Source organism: Ictidomys tridecemlineatus, chromosome 12, assembly GCF_052094955.1.
Source record: "Ictidomys tridecemlineatus isolate mIctTri1 chromosome 12, mIctTri1.hap1, whole genome shotgun sequence".
Lineage (NCBI taxonomy): Eukaryota > Metazoa > Chordata > Mammalia > Rodentia > Sciuridae > Ictidomys > Ictidomys tridecemlineatus.
This window is the reverse complement of record NC_135488.1, coordinates 34,831,004-34,853,349: the sequence shown is the minus strand read 5'-3', so window position 1 is coordinate 34,853,349 and position 22,346 is coordinate 34,831,004. Positions and strand designations below refer to the sequence as shown.

Genomic DNA, 22,346 nt, shown 5'->3' with positions numbered 1-22,346 from the left:
TGAGTTATTTTTAAGATTGCACCTCATTCTCTTTGCTGGCTTAATAGCTACAGCTCTGTGTCACGCTAGTGACTCCTTTACAATAGGGTTTAAGTGCACATCTTTACCTTAACCAGTCCACCTTCAAATGACCCCTTGAGAGAACCAGGTGACAGCATATTTCCAGGACTCCTGCCTGGTCTCTGTGTTGTTATCATACATTGCACATCTACATGTGTAAAAAAATGTTGGCATTAATTGTGCTTTAACTACTCTATTGTCTTAAAGGCAATAAACTGGGGGACTGTGACAAGGGCCTACCTGGGTAGGCAGAGGATTGGGGGAGGATGGGGGCAGAGAAAGTATTCAAAGAAACAGGAAATGATGATCTGCCCACGGAGGAGGAACATGGTGGGTCACACCCCTTACAGGGGCCTGTGTCCACAATACTAAAGCATCTTTACAACTCAATGATAAAAACACAAATAACTCAATTTTTCAAATGGGCAAAAAGAGGTGAAGAGACATTTCTCCAGACACCACACAAGAGGTGTCAAGCGTGTGACAAGAGGTTCCTGCTGCTGGCACTTGATGTTCAAGTTGGAACAATGAGGCACTTCCTGCCACCAGGGCAGCCTGGGCCCTGCTGGAGGTGGGTGCAGCTGTGAGGGACAGGGCAGGAGGTCACCTCCCAGGGATGGGTCAGCCCGAGCGGGCGTCGGGCACAGCCACCACAGCCCTTCATGTCCCTGTGCACATTACCCCTGGGTGGGTCTTTTCCTGTCTCCCTGCTCCATTTGCTTTTGCTGGTTTCATGGAGTATTTAAAGTAGTCTTGAACTGAGGTCAGTACATAATGTCCCTGTCACACTGCCTGGCACAGATCACGTGATCAATAAATCAAAACTATAATTATTTATTTGTAAATAAAGAAGGTTGAAATTACCTCAAAAAAGAAAAAAGAGGTGACACAGCAAGATGTGACGGGGGAGTCCCAGGCGCCTAGGGCAGCAGGCACGGTGTTGCAGTAGGGGAGCCAGGTGGCAGGAAGGTCAGGTGGAGGCCCTCTTGAGACCTGACCAAATAGAGCGCTTCATTCCCTGTGCAGCCTTCACCTCTTCCCAGTCCAGCCTGATGTCGGGAACCTCCTCTTCTGGCTCAGGATCCTTCCTCAAGGCCCCCCGGGGGGAGGCGACCAGGATGGGCAGGGGGCCACATTCCTCCCGGAATTCCACCACATGGAGACCTTTCTTGTCGGCCAGCTGTTGGTGGGTTTCCTGGGCAAGACCAAAGTGAGAACAGCAGTTAGGTCTCCGAGGGTCCCTGTGGCTATAGGAGTGAGAGGCACCACCACAGGGGTGGGGTGGGGGTGGGAGTGCAGAACCCACCAGAGAGCTTGGGGGAAAGAGCAGTGCCAGCTGATTCTGGGTGGTTAAACCACAGTGGCTGTCACAGGGGGATGCCTCAGCCCACCTTCCCACCCCAAACTGGGGTACGCCAGGCCTCGCCTTCCAAACTCCCTAAGCACGTGCTTGCCGGGCCAAGCACCAAGCCTGAACCTGGTGGAGCCCTGAGATCTAACAACCAAATCACAGGAGGTCCAGGGGGGAAAGGACATCAAGGACTCCACGGGTGCTCAACCCTGGAAACACTATGGGACAAAACACCTGACTTCTTCAACATAACAGCAGCAAGGGGGGAAGAGAGAGGGACAGACCAAGAGAGACTTAAAAGACACAGGAGAAACTTTAGAAGTGCTGACATCTTCTCAACTGGATTGAATCAAATCAATGGGATTGAATCAAAAACTGTGTAAAAAAAAAAGTTTTTAAATCAGACGAATGGATAGATTTGAATGAACAGATTCGATACTTGATAATACTGAGTCATGATATTTAGGAATGGTAAGGGTACCATGACATTTTTTTTTCCCCAGTGCTGGGGATCAAACCTGGGCCTTAAGTGTTCCTAGCAAGCGCTCTACCATAGAAGTAAACGGATCCTTTAGATCCTCTAAAGGATCAGAATCAGAAACCACTTCTCAGGTTTCTGATTCTGATCCTTTAGAAATACACTGAAATATTTACGAATGAAATAAAATGGGACCTGAGATTTGGTTCAAAACGACTGGGTGAGGTGATGTTGAGAAACAAGATTAGCTCTGGTTGGGCAGCAGAGCCCTGGGGTCACTGCAGCAGGTGGCCGTGGGAGCCCCTAGGAGACCCTCAGCACCTTGGTCTGCAGCATAGCCAGACCTGCTCAAACCCCAGGGAAGGTTACCTGGCAGGAGAGCCCATGGAAGAGGCCCCGGGTGAGGTTGAGCATGTTGACGGACCCAGAGACCTCGGCATACATGTCCTTGATGCCAATGAGCCGGCAGATGGTAATGATGGCCCTGTGGCAGCGCAGGCCGTATCCTAGGAGACAGGAAATGGACTGAGCACCTGCCAGCATGCTGTCTTTCGTGTGGCTCTGGGTTTAGGGAATGACATTTTGGCTTCACCACCCCCAGCTAGTGTGACTTCTAGGACGACATTTATTCAATGGTATGTACAAAAATTAAACAGAATATCTACCTTAAACGTAGTGGGGGGGGAAACCACGATGTTACTTACATTAAAACTTTAGTGCCTGAAAACTCTTGGCCCTCTGCCCAGGCCAGCTCCCGTGTCCATGCCTGGTTACCATCAAGGGAGACGCCTGTCCTCACCCTCCTAGACCACTCAGCTGCCCTGGCAGCGACACCACTTCCCTCTCCTGGGAACACCTTCTGGCCTAAGTGGCAGCGTCTCCTGAATTGGTGGCTCCTGGAGTGCTTTCTCACCTCCCTGATGGCCTTCAGTGCTGGGGTGGTCTCCTCCCCTCTAGCCACGTGCCCTGCTCTTGGCCACCGGCAATCCCTCCTCCAGAAGAGCATCAAAAACACAAGCCAGGGCTGGGGCTATAGAGCAGAGCGCTTGCCCGGCATGTGTGAGGCACTGGGTTTGATCCTCAGCAAATCAAGGCTCCGGGGCACAACCTCTCACTGGCCATTGCTCTCTGAATTAAACAAAGACATCTGCAGGATCTTCCCCCCACAATATCATTATCACACACACACACACACACACACACACACACACACACACACACCCCGTGCCCGACCCCACTTACTGCACTGTCCTCACATGGCCTGTGCAGGAGGGCACACTACCTGGGGCACGCACCAGCCTGGAACGTTCTCCCAGACCTGCCCCTGTGCTCCTCTTCCTTCAGGATCTCACTCACACTGCCCCTGCTCAGAGGCCACCTCTGGCCACCCTGATGAAGGTGGCCCTCCTCCTCCTCTTGACAGCACTGAGGAAGGCACAAGGCAGTAGCTCAGTTGCTTAGGGCCTCACTAAGTTGCTGAGGCTGGCCTGGAACTTGCAATCCTCCTATCTCAGCCTTCTGAGTGTCACTGGGATTACAGGTGTGCACCACTGCGCCCAGCTCCTGACCTGAACTCCTGAGATTTAAAAAACTACAGTCAAATGAAACAGGTTCTTACTACAGAACTGCAAGCAAAATGCAAATCCAAATGTTTAAGAATTCTGCACCAAGAGTGCACTGGGTGTGACTGTCCCCATAACCAACACTGCCTGTGGCCTGTCCACAAGACAAGAAAGGCCATTTCTGCTCACCCAGTGCCTCAATGAATAGAGATCATAGAAGTTCAACAGTACTCAATGGTGAGGGGCTGGGGGAGCTCCGTGACAGCGCGTGCTTCACAGGTGTGGGGCTCTGCTTTAATCCCCAGCACCAAATAACAAGCCTAACACCACGACACTTGTAGAGGAACAGCACGTGACTGGCAGGAAAAAACACCGTCCAGCTGGGTGAAGGCTCCAGGAGGAACCACGTGCCCACTCATCCAACCGGACCACCACCACCTGCTCTGCATGCCTCAGCCACTCCAGGAACAGGCCTGGGCCTGTGCAGCCCGACCTTGGCTTCTTCCCCAGGAGCCTGGCCTTCCTCAGCCTAATTCAGGACTTCCATCTGTCACTCTCAGGATGAGTTCAAGGAGAGGCGAACAACCCCAGGGGGGAGGGTGGGACTGTGGTGCTTTCTCTGCTTTATGTTCAACAGAGAGTCAGAGCTTTCCAGTTACCTCTGGGCTATTTCTTCATCTTGATGTGTGTGTCCTCTTATATCTCAACGAGATGTCATGGAATACTGGGGGGTAAAGCAGACACAGGAGGGTCAGGCATGTGGCTTTAATGTCTGCAAAAGCCACAGAGCACTGGGTGCTGCCCTAAGCAGCCAGCCCACAGGACACACAGACGCTGACCCCACTCATTCTCCTGCCACCCCCCGAGGCCAGGCTGTTTCCTCATTTTGCACATTTGTAAGAATGCAGTCAGAGCAACACAAAGACACCCATTGGGCATGTCACAGACACACCAGGACACAGTGGCATTCTGCAAATCTTACAAGAAAAGACCCACACTCACTTGTATGGTCTTCATACCGCTCTATGTAATGCAAATAGTGGATGGCTTTGTTCTTTGCCTGAAGAAAGGAAGGAACAAATTCTCCTAAATCTCTCGCTGGGTTTCAAAACTATTTTATAAAGTATTTTATTATAAAAAATTCCACCTATGCACCTTAAAACATAAGGACTTAGCCACAATATCATTATCACACATACACTGACGATTCCTTCGTGATACGTGACTGTGTGCCTGCAGTGCCCCCATGTGAACACAGAGCTTTTCATCTTCTACTAAATGTTAACAAAGAAAAACATGCACGTACTTTCCTGAAAGCATCCACCCGCTCAGTGGCCTTCCCAATGGCAAAACCTTCAAAAGAAAAAGCAAAACTTATGAAAAGGAAAGCTACTCTGACCCAGCCTGTGCCTCTCCCCAGCTCCCAGTTTGGGCTCTACAGCATTTCACGCCCTTCTTTCAACTGCCCACAGAACACCTGCTCTGCACAACCAGCCATGAAGAAAGCCAGAGATGTGCTCATCTGTTCTGAGGCATTGGACAGACTTGACATTGAGATACATAACATTACCTTTTATAAATCTCTAATAAAATGAAATATACTCAATTTTTAAAATTAAGTATGCTCTATATTTATAAAAGGCAAATGTTTTGGGGCACTTGTGCAAAGAGATTAAAATGACAAGAAGGGATAGGGGAAAAATACATTGTTATAGAGTAAAACTATGATTTCAGTAGAATTTCAATTTTAATTAACCAGAAAAATAAACCTAATAGTTTCCAATTTGTAAATGCTTTACCCTAGGAAATGAGGTCTATCACAAGTTGCAGAAATGCTTCCATTATTTGCTGCCACCATTTATTATTTAATTTGAAAAAAGTACTTTGTTTTAAAATTACACACAGGAAAATAAAATAGGCAAGACATCTGAGGCCTGGGATGAAAAGGGCTTCAATTCCAGTTCCTAGTTTAAACAGAACAAAGTAAACCATGGAAGTCCTAGAGGGAAATATGAGTGCACTTACTTATAATCTTCAAAAGGAGACTTTCTAAGCAAAACACAAACCAGAAGTGACCTAGGACTGATAAATTTGCTATGTTAAGGTTTAAAACTTCTGTGGATTTTAAAGCTTCGATGTGGAAAAAAATTCAAAACTAAGTCAAAAGATGATAAGACAAAAAAGGCTCATGTCCTTAACTTACAAGAAGCTAATCCCAATCAATAAAGACAAGAAAACCACCCAATTAAAACAATAGGCAAAGCACCTGGACTGACAGATGTCCAAAGGGAAAGCGCAACGGCCAATGAACACGCAAAATGGGGTCGGCACTCTCCTAACTTAGAAAGTACAGGTGTAAACTGGGAGAGACGTTTCAGGGATCATACTGACAATCAGTAAAGTCTGATACTACTCAGGGCAAGGATGGGTGGTACAGAGGGACATAAACTGATGCAACCTTTGAGGAGGAGATCTGGCAATACTTGACATTTACACCCAGTGCGGCAGCAATTTCAAGACATTTCTCCTATTTCTATATTTCCAAAAGTTCAACAAGCTCCATGTACAAAAAGGTCAATGTTATTGTTGTTGTTTGTAATAAATGATACAAATTTGGAAACAATAGGGATTGGGTCAAAAATCATGTCTATGCACACACTGGAACACTATGAAACCAATACCAGAAATCTGCTTATGCTAACAGAAGACCTCTGAGGGCAAAACCAAGCAAGAAGAGCAAGGTGCAAATTCATGGCTATAATAAGATCTCTGCTAAGCTTTTGATAAAAAGGTAAAGGGAGGTAACATGGACACAAAATTTCAGAAAAGATATTTTTGAAAAGAGACAACACTAACTGCTAACCATGGTCTCTTACAGCAAAGCACTATCATGTCTTTTGCTTTTGCTTTGAAATTTTCAAAAGGAAGCAACAAACAGTTTTTCAGTTCTATGTGAACACATTTCAAAAACAAGATGTTCAGTAGGGAAACTTTAAAAGTCTAAAGAAGAAAATTTAAATGACTGACAAACCTGCTAACCCAAGTGAACACTTATCAGTCAGTGTACAGTCTTCTAGTTTTTTTCCTTGCATATAAATGACTTTAAAAAAAAAATCATGATTACATGACAAATTTTTAACCAAAATTACTTATTGTGTAAGTAATTTTTCACAATTCTTTAATGGCTATAGAATATTACTTTGGAGGCCTGTGGTTGTGGCTCAGAGGGAGAGCACTCGCCTGGCATGCGTGAGGCACTGGGTTTGATCCCTAGCCCCACATAAAAAATAAAGATCTTGTGTCCACCTATAACTAAAAATAAATATTAAAAAAAAGAATATTATATTGGACAGCTATCCTGTAACCAGGCCCGATTGAACTTGTTCTAAGTTTTCACTATTATGCACCATACAATAGTGTCTTAAGCCCTTTAAAATACCCAGTCCTCAGATGTAGGCCTTAAGAGCTTTTCTTTCTTTCTCTGAGAAGCTTCGTGGTTTACCACCAGGTTTGTGAGCCCAGACCTCTAGGCGGCTCTATTAGTAGAAAAAGTGAGACTGGCAGCAGGGCCCTGGCTTCCAGCCGGGCAGCCAGGCCTCTTTGTGTCCAGCGTCACCCCACTCACCTGCAGCTCCCTGCCCATTCCCCACAGCCACCAGGACACGGACTGATCTCTTCCTTCCCTCTTTGGCTGTCATATTGAAAACATTTCTGACCTAAAAGACAAAATGCTTCATCAATAGGACAGCTGAAGAAAACTCTGAGGTAGAGGACGAGGACCTGCTGGCTCAGCCACACAAGGCTTGGTGCAGGACCCAGCACCTCCTCCAGTCTGTAGGCACAAAAGCAAACTTCCCAAACAAACCCTCCCTCTGAAGCATTTCGGGAACACAATGGAAATAAGACTTTCTCTTCCTATTTCATTGGGTTATTAGGAGAGTTAACTAAGATAATCTTTAAAGGAATTTACAACTACACAACTCAATGTACCCCATCTTAATAAATGTACACAGGAAAGAAAACACTATGGATTAAACTTTGAAATAGTTTAACACTGATTATAAGACAAATTCCAGTATCAAAGGTACTAAAATATCTTAGAAATGATGAAATGCAACGTAAGGAAAAAACTTCGCAGGACTGGACTGCTATGTTAAGGATCAGGCTTAAACAAGAATACAGAATTTGGAAACACCTATTCATTATAAACTTCAGGAAAATCTCCCATTTTTTCAGCCTATTTTAAAGGCCAGGAATTATGAAACTATTAACTAAACTGCTTAAATGACAGTTGTCCCCTTTCCTTCCTAGGAAGAAGTTTAAGGAAAAGGGAGGCTGAGGCCACACTTTTGAATGATCTTATAGGAAACAACCTACATATGAAAGACTCTTTCAGTGGGATTAACTTTCAAAAGCTATGAACTGGGGTGTGTGTAGGGGCACACGCCTGTAATCCATGTGACTCAGGAGACTGAAGCAGGAAGAAGGCAAAGTCAAGGCCAGCCTGGGCAACTTAGCGAGACCCTTCTCAAAATAAAGAGTTAAAAGGGCTGGGGATGTGGTTTGGTGGCAGAGTGTTTGCCTAGCAATGCCCAAAGCCCTGGGTTCAATCTCTAGAATTGGGGTGGGGGGAATAACACACAATGGGATACCAACATAAAACACTTGTAAACATATTTTAAAAATTCCATAATATAACTGATATTGAAGAAATAATATACATATTCAGAGAGGCTTTGTCACAAATTTGATATATAAATTATTCCACAATTTGGGGAGGTACTGGGAATTGAACTCAGGGCACTTGACCACTGAGCCACATCCCCATCCCTTTTTCGTATTTTATTTAGAGACAGGGTCTCACTGAGTTGCTTAGGGCCTTGCTTTTGCTGAGGCTGTGGAACTCACCATCCTCCCTCCTTAGCCTCCCAAACTACTGGGATTTCAGCTGTGCACCACCGAGCCCGGCTCTGTTCCACATTATTAAACACTGATTAAATGCACAGTGCCAGCTCCAAGGAACACTGGCCATCAGAGAACCACCCTGGAAGGGTGGTTCAAGCACACCTGATACAGGATCTGTGAGCAGCCCAGAGACCACTGCCCTAGTCAAACTGCACACTGGCCATAACCTGAGGCTTTCTGCCCCTGCCCCTGCTCCTCCCAACCTGTTCTCTGATTGTGTCCTAGATACAACTGGTGTACAGCTCCACAAGAGGCCACCACATAGCACACTCTAGCTCCAGGAAGAAGGAACTTAACATAATCTCCAAATTGTGCTCCTGAATTTGCCCCTCACAAACCTCAATTTCATAGTCCCCACAAACCAAGGCAGCAGTGGGGACCACCAACATGAAGGAACTGAACTTCAAATTGTGTTAATTCCTCCCTGAACTTGAGTCTGTGTCCGAGAGATCACTGTCACCACAGCTCTGCTCAGCTCCTCCTGCCCACCCGACCCCGGCAACCTCTCCAGAGGACCCTGGGAGTTGAGCTCGGCAGGCCTACCTCGAGTATCCTGGTATCAAAGTCCTCATAGGTCTCTACAAGGAGAGAAGAAAAAGCACACAGATAAGAGCATCCACGCTGCTCACGTGGGACAGCCTTTCCCAGGTGCCCTCAGACTTCTAATGGGAAGAACCTGAGCTCTCTGGTGCCGCTCTCCAGGCTGCGCCCCAGTTCCCATCATCCACAGGGACTGCCTGGCCTGACTTCACGAGCTCAGCCACGGCTCTCTGACCGCAGCCTCCCTCTCTCCAGCTCCCTGCTGCCGGCTCCCGAGGCACAGGTTCCTGGAGCGCCGACACCTCCAGAGCCTTCCTCGCTGCTTTCCCATCTGGTCTCCTGGGCTCTTCACAGCCTCTCTCACCAAAGTCCCTCAAAGACACCAAAGTCCCTCACTCCTCATAGATCTCGCCAACGTCCTCAATCCCTACACTTTTGTCTCTACCGCCCTCTCCAGGCCAGAACCCACGCAGCTGTCTGGTCACAAGTGGCCTGCTGCTGCTGCCGGGAGAGATCAGAGCCTGGCCTACGCTCACCACTCTCAACTGCGGGTCTGACCCGCTCGGGAACTCCCGGCTCCTCAGCTTTCAGTTCTCTTAATTCAGCCTCCGCTCACCACCACAGCTGTTTCCAACACTCCCAAATTCTCTTGCTTTTACTTATTACAGAAAATCTCAATTACAAAATAAAATAGGAGAGCAGAATAAAAGCTTCTGTACCCAGCAGTCGGCTTTGAAAGCGGTCAGCTCAAGAGTCAATCTTCTTTCCTGGACACTGCCAGGGTCCCACCCACTGGGTGATAGTGAAGCCAGTGCCAAGTGCCACCTTCTCATCAAGAAATATTCTGGTGGCCATGTTCACCAATGCCACTATCTGGCTTGATGACTCCTGACCAAAGCTACCAGATACCAGGTGACCTCCCCGCCTTTCCACCCCCATTGCACAGGCTCACCCAAACCTGCACCCTGCCCCTGCTGGTAACAGCAGCCTGTCTGTCTAAACTCTGGATCTGGTTACTGGGGACTTGGCTCGTGGGCAGGTCCTCTCCCTCCCAGACCTCCACCCTCCTGCACGCTCGCCCCATCCTCTCCAGCCCAACCGTTCCTCTACTTTGAGCCAAACTCCTGTTTGCTTCCTCTTCTCCCACTCACTGGCAAGAGCAAGATTTTCAGGTGAATCTGCCTCTGTGGGGAGGGGGAGGCTTTGTTTTCTAATTCAGCCTAAGTGTCGTCAGTTTTTGTTTCATGTTTGCTTTTACGAAGGCTTAGTGACAGCTCTCTGGGGTCCCTCAACTCTGCTGTTAAACAGCACTCCAAGCCTGAGGCCACGTGTTTGGGAAACGCTGTGCCCTACAGATCTATAATGCACACCACCATGTCTAAGGCACCTGCTAAGGCACTGGGACCCAGGGCTTTCCATCCTGTTGGAGGAACACTTCCTGGTTACAGGCCTCTAGTGTCCCACAAATGCAACCGGGATAACAATGTGGAAAGTTAGTCAAAGAGGTCAAATTCTTTTTTCAGAAAGGGTAATCTAAACAGACAAGTAAACAATAAAATTATTTTCAGAAACACTGTAGGACGATACGTCCTCTACCAAAGGCAAGCAAACCAGGCCTCCACTACCTCCATTGGGACCAGGGTCCGGGGGACCGACACTGAGGCCACCCCATGTGTTCCCGCTCCAGCCTCGCTCCCGCTTCACTTTCATCCTCCGCTTCCAGTCCCACTCTTCCCTCTGCTGGAGCATGTCAGCCGCCACCTGCTCCTGCTCCTCCTTGCTCCTCTGGGCAATGGTCTGCACGGCTCCATTTCTCATGAGAGGGGCATTCAGACCCGGCCACAAGAAGCCGGAGCGTCCTGAAGGGTAAAGATTATAGGTAAGTGACAACTTCTAAAAGGTGCTCACTCTTCATGTTGCTAAGATGCCAGGGAACGCGTGCACAGACACCAGCACAGTATTGTGGAGTTGGAGCTGATGCGATCACTTGGCAGGTGACCTGGCACTGTCACAGTTTTATGCACATCTACCCTACAGGCATGTGACCGCATTTTCACTTTTACCAAGAGAAACACTCGTGAGGCCTGTGAGCGCTAAGATGTCTGCTGAAACACGACCTGTAATGCAGGTCGGCAACAGAGTCGGCAACAGAGGAACGGCTGAACGCACAGCCAGCAGGCGCCATATCCTGCACAAAATCAAAAGCCGTTGCTCTCGGGCTGGGGATGTGGCTCTCAAGCAGTAGTGCGCTTGCCTGGCATGCGCGCGGCGCGGGGTTTAATCTTCAGCACCACATACAAATAAAGATGTTGTGTCCACCAAAAACTAAAAAATAAAATATTAATTTCTCTCTCTCTCTCTCTCTCTCTTAAAAAAAAAAAAAAAAAAAAAAAAAAAACAAAAAAAAAAACGTTGCTCTCCAGGTTCTGATGTGGAATGATTTCTAAGACATGTTATTATTATTACTTTTGGTTCTGGAAATTGAACCCAGTGGCGTTCTACCACTGAGCCACATCCCCAACCCTTTTTATTTATTTTGAGACAGGGTCTCACTAAATTCTTGAGGCGGGCCTTGAAACTTGTCATCCTCCTGCCTCAGCTTCTCCAGTCGCTGGGGTTAAGGGGTTTGCCACCATGTCCAGCCCTGAGACCTCTTATTGGGTTAAAAAAAAAAAAAAAAAAAGCAGATTATACAATTGCATGTACCATATAGTATAATTATCTTTTTCTTTTCTTTTCTTTTTAAAGACGATATCTATTTCTTTAAGGAATTGATACAAAAGCGCGCACCAGCACACACAAAAACAACTGAAGGAAATACCAATATGAGACCAGTGGCCCCTCAGGGGAGACAATGGGAATGTGGACGGCAGGAAGGACATCAGGGGCTTTTAGTTTTCTCTACACTCTGCGTTTTTACTGAGAAGGTATGCATACGATTTTTATAATTTGAAAACATAAATTATAGCCAGACACAGTGGTGCATGTGAGCAGTCCCAGCTAGGTGGGAGGCTGAGACAGGAGGGAGGTTTTAACCTGCAAGTTCAAGACCAGCCTGGCAAGACCAGATGGCAAGACCTGTCTCAAAAATAATAATAATAATAATTATTATTATTATTATTAACATTATTAAAAATAAATAACAAATGCTTAAAAACTAAAACAAGATACAAGTAGTAAAAGCACCCAAGCAGATGTGCAATCTTAGAAGTGCAGCACAAGGTGCTTCCTTTATTTCTGAAAGGTTGTTAGTATCAAAAGCGATGAGTCTGCACAACAGTAAAAATAAGCCAATTCAAGTTCACCTATCCTATTTTTGCTTTCAAAAGCACAAGTATAAACAATCACATCAGCACGTGAAGGACCAAGGCCAAGTGCGGCCCACCAGCTGATTTGTAAATAAAGTTTTACCGGAACACAGCTGGGCCTGTCCAACCATGTGCTGTGCAGGGCAGTTTCTGTGTGACAGCAGCCCAGTTGAGTAGCGGCAACAGGCCCTGTGACTACAGATCTGCTCTTGGTCACTGTCTTCTCTGGGCAGGGGAAGCCTGCCAGCTCTCTGCGAGCTCCACCTGCCTGCACTGGGCTGTGTGCAGCACAGGACCTATCACAGCTGTGCCCCATGGAGTACGTGACACTCTGGGGCAGCTGGTAAGCCCCCTGGTTGGACTCTAAACCATGGATTCTTATGCACTTAATGAGAATGTTTCCAGTTTGCCAAATATCCATAAAATCGGGGGAAAACACTTTAAAAGCACATAGACTCTTTTTAGAACAAAGTTTGCCGTTGGGCCCCCCCAGGCCTCCCTCAGACCCAGCTTGCTTGCTATTTCTCCCCTTCCCAAGATCATCAGTTTCCCACCCCAAGTTCAGGACCAAATCTGAAAACTGTCAAAACAACCAAACACGTTTACCTTCACCAATGACCTGACCCCTGTTCAGATCCTTCCTTCTCTTTTTTTTGCTTCTTTTGCCTCTTCCTTTTCTTGCCCCAGCACCAGTCTCTGCTAAAGCACCTTTCCAGAGCTCATCTGCTGTCACTGTAAGGAAACGGGGTTTTGAAAAACTCTGTAGTTGTAAAGCAAAGATCTACACTCTCCTAAGAATAAGAAAGGCCACAAAGCCCAGCTTCATCCATGTCACTGAGGTAATGAAAATAAAATAAAATCATACAGTGAACATAAAACATGATTACATTTGGAAAACACAAGAGGAGACAATTCCACTTTGTTTCCACAAAAGATGGCTAACATTAAATCCCAGTAAGTCCCTGACCAGTAAGTAGACTTGCTTCCCTGATGTCTGCCAATCACAACTCAGGTCTCAGTAGTGACGTCTCTTGAACTTCTCCAAATGATATGTCCTAGCAAAGGCCCAGCTAAAAACAGTAAGGGCCTTCTTGGTGTGACTCTAAATCAGCAGGGTATCTGGGGCACAATTCAATACTTCTAGGCCTTGGGTGCCCCAAATGAGGGGCTCAGATAAACTAGTGCTCTCCAAATACAGCTGTAGCACATGAGATAATTCTAGTTGCATTTTTAGTTGAATAATCACTAAAATGTTAATTCGTTTATGACAGAAGAAAAATTAAGATAGGAAAGCACCCCTACTTTCCTGTTGCAGGAAGTGGAAGTGTGTGCCAGTCTACCTACATTTAGTGAAGAAGCTGTAGGGTCTGTACTGCTGGCCTGACCGGCTGGTGGGAGGAGAGATACAGCACTGTGTCTGTAGCGCATGACTCAAGCTGGTGAAGTGTCGGCTGTCTCTGGTTCCCTGCAGTGACAAAGGGCCTACAGAGAGATGAAACAAAACCAAGTTAGATGCTCCCTGGCTGTGGAGCTGCCAGCACCAAATAACTGTGACTTGATGAAAATAAGTCTCTAAAAATTCTAATCTTTTAAGAATCATATTTTGAGGACAATTGTTATTTAAAAAATAAAACCAAACTTTTAGGAATGAAAGCCACCTAAATGCCCTTCCTAGAGAGGTCATGGTTCATTTCCACAGTGGATGTCCCAGTCTCAAGAAAGCTCTGTACAGCCAGGGTTTCTGCCCTGCATTATCCAGCCCAAGCTCCTGGGCTGCTCTGGGCAAATGGCGCCCTCTGCTGTATGCAGCTGGGCAGTGGACAGATGAGGAAAGACCTTCAAGTGAAACTCTTCAGAAGAACAAGACTCAATGTGTAGAGGGTACCCTGCCCTTTATGTTCAAAACACAGGGAAGCAGGGAAGGCATGCTGTAGACAGCTCCAGAAGATCAGGCAAGAGACTGAGGAGCGGCTGCCTCTGTGGAAGAAAACAGGGGCACTTAAGGTTGGATGTGAAAGACCCGCATTTTTGTATTTTGAGGGATTTTTTTTTTTTTTAACCACATGCATCTATTACTTGAGAAAAGGTTTTAGAACAGCCATGTCTGAGAGGAAGCCATCTGACCAGTCCCAGGGATGGCGGTTTCACGTGAGGAAGAAGGCAGAGGTGACAGGAACAGGTGGTGATGAAGGAGTGGGACAGTGCTGGCAAGATCAGTGCATGCACAGATTCTTGAGCTCTGTGCTTCACTAGAGAAGTGACAGGATTCAAACAGCCCTGGAGGGAAAGTGGCCTTTAGGGTATTGGCTTGATAAACACAAAACAAAAACCTGACAACAGCTGTTTTCAAGTCTGAGTGAAGCCATGCAGAGGACAGTAACTGCAGATTCATCAGCAGCATCAACCATGACTCACAGGACCAGAGAAAGAAAGCGGGTAAGGACAGGGAGAGTGACATCTAAGGGTGGTAGGAAGCCATCGAAATAGTTCCACTGAATACAGAGACCCAAACACAAAGGGATAATCTTTGATTACTGGACAGCACTTAATACGACCATTTTGTTTCAAATGTAGGCCTATGAGATACATTTGCCAATGCCACAAGGAACTGGATGACTGGATGAGATTTCAACACTAATTTCGATTCCAGATGATTTGCTCACCTGTGGGGAGGGAGATCGCACCTAGCACACAGATGTCCTCTAGACCTGTAGCCCACCTGATGAACTACCAAATAAAATGTAGCCAGAAAACATTGGGTCTTCATTTTTTTTGAAGTTGTTGATGGATCTTTATTTATTTATATGTGGTGCTGAGGATCAAACCTAGTGCCTCACATGCTAGGCAGGCACTCTGCTACTGAGCTACAACCCCAGCCCTGGGTCTTCATTGTTTAACAAACCAGAACTTTATCATTACAAATCTCATTCTGCTATACACAGCCTTTCTTGTAAACACCTTCATCTTCAACACATATCTAATATTAAAACATTTCATCTTGCTCTGTTCAGCATTATAATCTTTAATGTAGTTCAAGAAGTGTAAAAATTATTAACAGATTTTTTGGAAAGACTGAAATATCACTCATAGCTAATAATGTACCCAGCCTAAAAGAAACCAACTGTCAAAAATAAAAAGAAATCAACTTTAGAATTTAGAAATAGCCACTTGTTTTTTGTTTGTTTGTTTTAATGGGAGGCAGGGAAGAACTGGGGATTGAACCCAGGGCTTTGTACACATTAGAAATAGTCACTTTTTCTGGGTGCATGGCACATGGCTGTAATCCCAGTGACTCAGGAGACTGAGGCAAAGGATTGCAAGTTCGAAGCCAGCCTTAGCAACTTAGCAAGAACCTGTTTCAAAATAAAACATAGGTCTGGGATATACCTCAGTTGGTAGAGTGCTTGCCTTGCATGCACAAGGCCCTGGATTCAATCCCCAGCACCATCAAAAAAATAAACAAAGAAAAAATATATCAAAAGGGCTGGTTATGTAGCTTAGTGATAGGGTGCCCCTCAGTTCAATCCTCAGTACCACCAAAACAACAGTCAATTTTCATGCACACTTGTATAAATGGTTTTGCTTACATTGTGTCACGATTTTTTTTTTAATATTTTATTTACATTTTAGTTTTCGGCAGACACAACATCTTTGTTTGTATGTGGTGCTGAGGATTGAACCCGGGCCGCACCCATGCCAGGGGAGTGTGCTACTGCTTGAGCCACATCCCCAGCCCCGTGTTATGATTTTTTAAAGAAGAAAGTTCAGTAGTTCAGGCTGAGTCACGTTCTGAAGCTCACTTACAGATCACAATCCACCTCACTTATCAACTCTGTTCTGATCCTTTGAGTTCTTATTAAGTTTAGGTCATGAGACCCCAGACTCAGGAAGCAACAACCCTGCAGCCTAAAGTGGGATAGGCCACAACCCCTCAGGTGGGGACGGAGAGGCCCCCAGGGTTCTACCTCAGCACACATCACGTTCTACACCAAGAACTCCTTCCTTCTCACTTGGGTCTCTTCTAGGAAAACTGGTTGGTGAGAGATTTTAGAAAATTTATTACTATGTTTCTGACTAATTTGTTGCAGCATTTAGAAAAATAGAGTGATAAGGAAAGCAATCAACTTCTTAAAAGTCAGGCAATTATGAATTTCAGGAAAAAATGTAACAGTAGAATACTACCTAGCTCCACTCTGAATGTGCACATAATTTAATAACAAAAACAATGCCCAGAGATTCAGTCCAAACTCGGCTTCTACCTATACTGGAAGAAAGTAAGGGTAAGGATAGACTGTTACATCTCCAATTAGCATAACAATGTTGTTTAAAGAAGACTGAGTGTATTTAGAAATATAACCAGAGGAAGGTGAAAGAATTAGTGTTCCTAGATGATGGGAAGGAGCAGAAAAGGACTAGGAATGAAAGCCCTGAGCCTTTTACGACCTTTTGGAAACTCAATTTTTTTTTTTTTTTTTTTTTTACTTCCGGTGTGGAGCTGGGGATTCAATTTCGGGCCTTGGGCCCCTAGGCAAGGCTCAACCTCTGAGCCGCACCCCCAGCCTGAAAGTTAATATTTTAATGAATAGCACAGCAACCTGCAGTGAGGACAGCTATCCCTATCAGGCCCTACACCGGCTCAGGTCAGGGCAGTGCCTGGCACATGTTAAGGGGTAAATAAACTGTTTATAAATCAGTGAGTGAATCAACCAAGCAACAAATCAAACTGGTTGATTCACAGTGGGTGTGACAGGTCGTAGGAAATCTGCCATTAGGGAGAAAGCCCTGTCAGCTGGACTTCTCCCAGGATCTCCAAGGCATCTCACAGGTGGGTCTACAAGAGGAAAAGGCAGGAGACCCACAGGGAAGCCCAGCACTCAGGAGTCCCAGAAGCTCAAGGTGAAAGGGCCAGGCTTCCTTGCACAGCAAGGTTGGCCTGGACTTCCCAGAAGGCAGCTGAACAGAGGCCCTGCACTATGTCAAGGAAGTCTGTGTCCACAGGAGGGGGCATCACAACAGCCAGAAAGCTCTGGGACCAGCCCTGCTTCACTGGCTGTGTGATTTCTTTCATTCTTTTTTGGGGGAAGGTACTGGGCATTGAATTCAGGGGTATTTAACCACTGAGCCCCATCCCTAGTCCTTTTTATTTTTATTTTAAGACAGAGCTGGCCTTGAACTTGCAACCTCCTGCCTCAGCCTCCGAAGTCACTGGGATTACAAGTGTGCACTACTGTGCCTGGCCTGGCTGCATGATCTTGAACAAGTCACTTGGCTTCTCAGAGATTCACCTTATCATCTCTAAAATGCGAATAAGCTCATGAAAGCCAGTGTGAGGGCTGAACAAGGTGGTATGTTTCAAGCCTAGTGCACAATACCTACTCAAAAATGGCAACCATTATTTTTTAAAGCCTTGAACTACAACAATTGCACTCATAAAAAATTTGAAAAATACTCAAGACGGTACAATACCATCATCAAGGACATGCCTTGTCCATTCACATTTTCAAATCTACAGAAACTCTTATTAAATCTTTTGAGAACAGATACTTCCCAAATGAATCTCACCATTGCTGAGAGTGGTCTTCAGCGCCAAAACAGAAGCTGTTGGAAAGGTGTTCAGGGAAAGCTGCCAGCACCAGAAATGACCTGTCAATTAAAAATAAGTAAATAAATATTTTTTGGTTCCAGTGCTGGGGTTGAACCCAGGGCCCGGAGCCTGCAGGCACGTGCTTCACCACTGAGCCACATCCCCTCTTCGTTTTTTGAGAAAGGGTCTCCCTAAGTTGCCCAGACTGGTTTCCAACTTGCAATTCTCCTGTCTCAGGCTCCCAAGTTGCTGGGATTACAGATGAAGGCCTCTGCACTCAGCAAAAAGTGGAGTTGTTTTATGGTGTGGGCAATAGAACCCAGAGCCTCACATATGCTGGGCAAGTGCTTTACCACTTAGCTATGTCCACAGGCCTCCAACAAGAATAAATAAATTTTTAAGATACATTCCTACATGAAGAGGGACATTTAAAATAATAAGGTGAGCCACCTACTGTGGCACAAACCCGCAACCACAGATACCGAGGAGGCTAAGGCAGGGGAAGTGCAAATTCAGGTCTGGAGATATAAAGGGTTGAGGATGTGGCTCTGTAAAGCACAATAGGGTGCAATGCCCAGTACCCCAAAAATAAATAAAACAGTAACATTCACAGAATAATACCATCCACAGAATTAAAGAACTAAGAGAAGTGGATGAGTGATTTCCAGGCTTAGTGACCACTGGCCAGGTAGCTGCCATCATGCTGCACCTTCTCTTCACCCTCCCATCAACCAGGCTTCATGCTTGGCAGTCACCTTAAAAATCCCTCTGCCGTGGGCCACACCTCTGCTGCGGTCCTGTTGCCACTTCTTTGTTCAGGCCTTAGCATCACTCAGACACAGGTTCAAGGTTTTTTAATGGGTCTCCCACCTCTCCCCTTGTATTTACCACCTTTCTACAGTAAGAGGCTTCATCAATTAACAGCCCTGACATGTCCTTCCCTGGCTTCCTGCTGCCAAGTTACAAATTCTGGGCACAGCCTGCAGGACTGCCACATGGCCCCAGGCTTCCACACCAGCCTCCTGCTGCCCCTGCCCCACCCTCCCCATAGCCATCCAAACACACAGTTAGTCTTGAATTCGCTCTCATACACTTTTGTATATGAGATCCTGGATCCACCAGATCCTGGATGCTCAGCAGCTCTTGTGAAACCTCCACCCTCTGGAGCCCCCACAGCACCAGGCTGACTGTACCTCCCTGTGCAACCCTTCATACAGTGTGGTTCTCCAGAACACACTTAGACAGCATTTGTGGGCAACTGGTTTTTGGCAGAGGGACCATGACCATTCAATAGGGGAAAAGGAATGTGTTCAATAAATGGTGTTGGAATAACAGGGTGTCAACCCATAGAAGAATGAAGTTGGGGGGCTGGGGAGATAGCTCAGTGGTAAAGTGCCTGCCTAGCACACATGAGGTCCTGAGTTCAAACCCCATCACCACATAAAAAAAAAAAAAATAAACCACAACAATAAAAAAGATATTTAAAAAAATACAACTTAATTATTTGGGGCTGGGGATGTGGCTCAGGCATTAGCGCGCTCGCCTGGCATGCGAGCGGCCCGGGTTCGATCCTCAGCACCACATACCAACAAAGATGTTGTGTCTGCCGAGAACTAAAAAATAAATATGAAAAATTCTCTCTCTCTCTCTTTAAAAAAAAAAAAAAGAAGAAGAAGAATGAAGTTGGAGCCCTACCTCACACCTTATGTACAACTTAATTCAAAATGGACTAAAGACCTGAAGGTAAGAGCTACAACTATAAAACTCCTAGAAGAAAAACAGAGGTAAATTATCATGACCTCGGGTCTAGCAATGTTTCTTAAACATAACTCCAAAAGTACAAGTGATAAAAAGAAAAAAAAAGAAAAAACCCATAAACCAGACTTCACCAAAATTTAAAACCTGTGTTTCGGGGATGGGGATAAAGCTCAGCTCAGCGGTAGAAGAACCAGCATGCCTGGGTTCAGTCTCTAGCACTACAAAAACAAATAAACAAAAACCTTGTATGCCTCAAAAAAACACTATCAAGCCAGGCTTCGTGGTGCACGCCTATATTCCCAGCAGCTCTAGGGGCTGAGGCAGGAGGATTGTTGAGTTCAAAGCCAGCCTTAGAAAACCCCTAAGCAACTCAGTGAGACCCTGTCTCTAAAAATATATATATAAACAAGGGTTGAAAATGTGTCTCAGTGATTAGGCACCCCTGGGTTCAACCCTCAGTACAAAAAAAAAAAAAAAAACCAAAAAACAAAAAACCCACAAACTATTAAGAAAGTTAAAAAACAACATATGGAATAAAATTCTGCAAATCATACATCTGATTAGACATCTTTAGAACTCCTTACAATTCAATAATAAAATGAAAACCCAATTTTAAAAGAGCCAAAACACTTGAACAGACATTTCTCAAAAAAACATGTAAAAATGGCTAATAAGCACATGAAAATACATTCATTATCCATCAGGGAAATGCAAATCAAAATTTCAAATTAATACCATTTCATACTCACTAGGATGGCTATAATCAAAAGAACAGATAATAAGAAATGTTGCTAAAGAAAAATCAAAACCCTCACTGTACCCTCAGGTACTTTGAAAACATTCTGGCCATCCCTCAAGTGTGGAATTACCATTTTATCCAGCAACTCCATTCCCAGGCACATACTCAAGAGAAAAGAAAATAGACACACAATGTAAAAACATGGCATGCTGATGTTTACAGCAACATTAGGCATAATAGCCAAAAGATGGAAAACAACCCAAGTGTCCCTCAACTGATGAGCAGATAAAGTGTGGTGATGGACACGTTACAATTCAGCCCTAAGAAATTCAGGATGATACATGTTACAATGTGGATGAATCTTGATGACCTTGCACTAAATAAGCCAGCCATGTATGTGGTTCTACTTACATGAAATGTCTAGAACAGGAGAGCTAAGAAGAGTGGAAAATAGATCAGTGGTGGCTACAGCTAAAAAGCTTCCTTCTTGGAGTGATAAAAATGTTCTAATTAGATTATAATGATAAATGCACAGGTTTGTGCAAATATTGTGCACTTCAAATAGATGAACTGTATGGTATGTGAATTATAGTTCAAGAAAGCTGAAAAAAAAAACCAAAAAAAAAATAGTTATACACAAGAAGACAAAAAAGGGGGGGACGGGGAAACACACTTTGGTGTTAGGAATTTTGGGTGCAAAAACCTATGTCCCTTGCTCAATCTATGTGGCTCCCTCCACCACCTGTATAAAGAGTATAATAACAGAATCTACTCCATAAAGGGACTGGGAAGGCAATGAGGGAAAACGCATGAACAGAGGAAGACAGTGGCTGGCACACAGTTTAGACTCATGAAGGAAGACAGCCTTGAAATACTAGGAGATGGGGAAAGAAAAATAAAAGGGAAGAGACAATCATAAAGACAAAAGAAAAGAATATTAAGGTCAGATTTTCTGCCAAGATTGCTGGTGAAATTTTTTGCTACAAAATGAGTTACCAAAAAAAAAAAAAAAAAAGGACTTTGAGGGTTTTAGGGGGCTTTGAGTTCCACAATTGGAAATGCTGAACTGTGGACTTAACAACAAAATAGGGCAGAGAAGGCAGGCGGCGGCCACGCGGCGGCCCTGGAGCCAACCTTAGGCAACACAGCAGTAGGGCGCCTTCCTAGGGTGCACACAACCCACCAGGGCCCCGGGGGACAGGAAAGGCGACACTGAGGGCTGACGTCCGAGTCATCCGTCTCTGCACGGAGGCCACCGGCCAGCTGGAATTCAGCTGACGGAGGCCAGTGCTCTCCGACTCCACCTGGACAACCACCATCACCTTCAGAGCCCCGCGGGCGCCCCTCAGCCCCGAACCCGGTGGGCATCACCATGTGACCCGGGGGGTCGCGCCTGCCCGCCGGGAAAGCAAGGCTCGCCAGTTCCCTCCTCTTCACCAAAACGAACCTTGAAGAACCGACTACACTTCACGTCACTTTACAGCCAAGCGCCCCGACGCCAGAGAGGCAGGGAACGCGCGCAAGGTCACCCAGCGGTCCCGGGCTGGATGGGAGAGCCGCGGGACGCTGCTCACTTCCCTCCGCCCGGACTCCCTCAAGCCCTGGCGACCCCCGGCTCCCGCGCCCCCTCCCCGCGCTCACCGGTCGACACACCGCACACCGCAGGAAAGCGGCCCTCAGCGCGCACCGCCGCCGCCATGCTGAAGCGCGAGCCCCGCCTCCTCCCTCCGGGGCAGCCGGTCCTTCGCCTGCCACGAGGCTCCTCGTCAAACGGCGGGCCCCAGCCCTGGGCTGGAGGTGCGAGACCCGAGGACCACGCCGTAGCCCATATCGCGTTGGAAGGATTATCCGGATGGGCCACAGGGTAGGTTGGATCAGGCGTAGCCGCGGACAGCTCCGCGGGGTCCTCGCGCTAGGGCCCGGGGGCGGGGCTGGGGCGGGGCCAGCCCCGGGCGCCGGTCGGCGAGTTGGAGGCGGCCGCTTGTGAGCGCCTGGGAGGTC

The 22,346-nt window shown here is 46.3% G+C and overlaps 1 long non-coding RNA gene and 1 pseudogene across 2 annotated transcripts; both read right to left on the bottom strand.

The window, feature by feature from the left end:
* Positions 1 to 874: 874 nt before the first annotated feature.
* LOC144369221 (small ribosomal subunit protein uS5m-like) lies at positions 875 to 22,141 on the bottom strand (annotated as a pseudogene). Its single transcript, XR_013428700.1, has 12 exons — positions 21,987 to 22,141; positions 17,827 to 17,907; positions 13,609 to 13,746; positions 12,871 to 12,996; positions 10,582 to 10,815; positions 8,960 to 8,994; positions 7,077 to 7,167; positions 4,758 to 4,804; positions 4,454 to 4,511; positions 4,111 to 4,175; positions 2,259 to 2,395; positions 875 to 1,255 (listed from the first exon to the last, which is right to left on the bottom strand). The product of XR_013428700.1 is annotated as a small ribosomal subunit protein uS5m-like (transcript).
* On the bottom strand, positions 2,470 to 4,104 carry LOC144369222 (uncharacterized). The gene is made up of 2 exons (XR_013428701.1): positions 3,132 to 4,104; positions 2,470 to 3,017 (listed from the first exon to the last, which is right to left on the bottom strand). It is a non-coding gene; the product is annotated as an uncharacterized LOC144369222 (long non-coding RNA).
* Positions 22,142 to 22,346: the final 205 nt, after the last annotated feature.